We start from the raw sequence: 3,219 nt of genomic DNA on the forward strand, positions 1-3,219 counted from the left end.
ATTACTGGGCCATGTTTTATATTTTTGAATCCATTTGTATTAAGATTCTTGTTATGAATGTTTGAATTGATTTTTATGCATCATATATAATTCAGATTGCATAAAAGAAATTAGGTCAAAAGTTAATTATTTGAAATTACAATGTATTCAATTAGATTTACATATTGATACGTGTTGAATTTCTTATTGCATGATTCTTAGATTTGATTTTCATGCATCATACGAAATTTGGTTTGTATGAAATAAGCTAGATCAAGAGTAAGCATATTGAATTTACATCATTTTCAATTATATTGAAAGAAGTAGATAATTTGATTGATCTCCATATTTACTCTTTATGTGTATCACATATATTTCGATGCATGATTGTGTATGATGTATGATAAATATGAAATCAAGATTTTCTTTGACTGAATCTACTACGAGTTACATGATGTTTTTGTAGAGAGAATACTATCCATCATCTAATATTTTACACAGAAATTTGATATATGACGTTTCACTTGAAGAAAGAGATTTCAATTCATTGTAGATATTGAAGGGTTATGCATTTGATGATTCATAAAGAATTATAATTGTAGATATCGAAATCCAAAACCTAAGCAAGAATGCATGGTATTGTGACCATGATATATATTTTGGAACTCAAGACTTTTCCATTTACTAGGAATTTGGAGCAAGATTCCTAGCTTCACATTGATCCTTATCATTACCTTTTCAAGCATGGCCTTAAGATCAAGCATTTTGAGGATTTTTGTTTTCAAATTGAAGTATGCTATTACTATCTAAAATTCAATCTTGGATTTGATCCTTGTAATGATAGAATGGTCTTATGACCATTGTCAAGAAATGTGCATTGGGGCTAGGAAAGCCTCCGGCCTCTTATTGTGAGGGTTTGCAACAAAATCAAGCAAGTCATAGAAGATTTGAAGCTAAAGCAACACTCATAAAGACCAAAACTCTAGTCATGAAAGTTTCACTTTGCACTACAAGAGGTTGTGTGCTCTTGTGACGCTTTTAGCGATGGAAATACACTGGGTTTTTATAACCCCCAGCGTCGCTAAGAGCGTCGCTATGAGCGTCGATATGGGGACGTTGCTATACGCGTCGCTATGGCAGTCGCTATAAGCGTCGCTATATAGCAATGCCTACAGCGACGCTGCAGGGCCATCAATAGAGACACTTATAGTGACGTTGCAGAGCCTAATATAGCGATGGTCATAGTGACGCCCGAGATGAAAATGTTTTGGTGGCAGGGCATTCACCCATCAACCATATTGAATGTTTCATTTGTCTATTTACATTTGAAAAAAAGTGCAAAGGTAAATATAGACCCAAAATAGTCACCCACAAGACAATATAATCATTAACTCCATCATCCATAGTACGTATTGTTTGCAAAATAAAGATACAAAAATGACAAGCGTGAATTGATGAAGGTGAATCAATGACAATTGTACACATAGGCAAAATCACTTGATTGTTAATCATTGCAAATGTAATAGTTACAAACCATTGTCATTATTTAAAAAATATACATGGTTTTCAAAAAGACGTATAAAAGTCGTCTCATGATACATAATCTATGACAAAAAGAAACTAATGCTATCTAGCTATGGCTAACCGACGTCGTCTAATCAGACGTCTCATCGCGTCGAAGCGCCGTATCTGTCGGATTCTGAAAAAAAAAACAATAGGCTAGCTTTTTGGAAGTATAAACATATAGCGACGTTTATAAAACAATACAATAAATAGAAAAGAATAAACCCTAATACTAACCATGCCGCCACGAGAACTCAGGATGTCTATAAGGGCGTTTAATCCCTTCCTGCCTGCGTACTCACGCTCGTACGGTGTGGGATCGCGTCCTATAAACGACAACTGTCAAAACATACAAAGAATCCATTATGTTAGAATTTCAAATCCCGTAAACCCTTAACTATCAAACATAGATGCAAAAACACTTACAAAATCGGCCTCAAATGATGCCCACCCGCCGCTCCCCAAGTGGTGCGAGCTCCCTGCCTCTACTCGGGCTCTGGCTGCCTCGTTTTGTTGCTTCCACTTGTCGAAATTCTCGCGCACTTCTTTCTTCGCATGCTTCCAATTTTCTTTGGCCAGGGAATCTGGTCTACTCCACCCATGCTTGATTGCTTTTTGCACTTTGAAGCGGTTATGCTTGCAGTATTCGCGCATTCGAACCTTCATCACATCTTCATTGAAGCGATCATCCCGTGTTGGAACAGGAAACTCGTCATGAAGCATGCTGATGACTCTATCTTTTAATTCATTCGGTACTTCACTCCAGGTGTTTAGTATGTAGTGTGTAAACACCTGAGAGCAAAGACCCCGCATGCGTGAAATCACCTTCTGGCCTTCATCATCCAAGATGATGCCTCCGCTGAAGTCGACGGAGTAAGGCAAGCCCTATTGCCGCTGACGCGTGAACCTGGGTGTCTCGGCAGGGGTCTCTAGCGGCGTGTAACCTGGAGTCTGAGCCCCGAAGCTAGGAGTGTCTACTGGAGTGACTCCTGGAGGAGTAGCTAGTGGTGTGTAGCTACGGGGAACGGTAGTCAACTGCGCAAATCGTGATGTTGATGGCGATGCCGTGGCTGGTGTCGGGACGGGCAAAGAAGGGGAGGGTAAAGAGCCTCATCGAACACGAGGCAGTGTCGAAGCATCGGTGGCGCCACCCCCACAACAACCGCCACCGCCACCACTAGAGCGCCGGTGCCTAGACAAGTGTGAAGATTGTCTCGTCGACACCGAAGCTTCAGAGCGCGTTGAGGACTCCGTAACAGAGGGAGATGCGGATGGAGTAGGAACGCGCGATGGTGCACCAAAGCGATGACGCTCCACGTACCACTGTCTCTGCTGGGGTGACAAAGAAGAAAGAAACTCCTCATCATCCATGCCTGCATTAAACACACAAACATTTAAGCTTAATATTGAATGAATGGAGTAGAAAACATGGACAAGTAGATAGATAGATAGATAGATAGATAGATAGAGAGAGAGAGAGAGAGAGAGAGAGAGGAGGAGGTTCTCGTCCTCTCTACTTATGAGAACATACCTAGAGCATACGTACCTGGAGTGGACGCAAAGACCACCCATGTATTGAATCTCTATAAAAAATAAAAAATAAAAAAAAAATCTAAGTCGAGTTAATTTTCTCACTCTCACAATGGCAAGTGTAGCATTTCCAACATTTACTGGTAA

Source organism: Adiantum capillus-veneris, chromosome 29, assembly GCF_014529385.1.
Source record: "Adiantum capillus-veneris isolate H3 chromosome 29, ASM1452938v2, whole genome shotgun sequence".
In the NCBI taxonomy this organism is placed as follows: Eukaryota; Viridiplantae; Streptophyta; class Polypodiopsida; order Polypodiales; family Pteridaceae; genus Adiantum; species Adiantum capillus-veneris.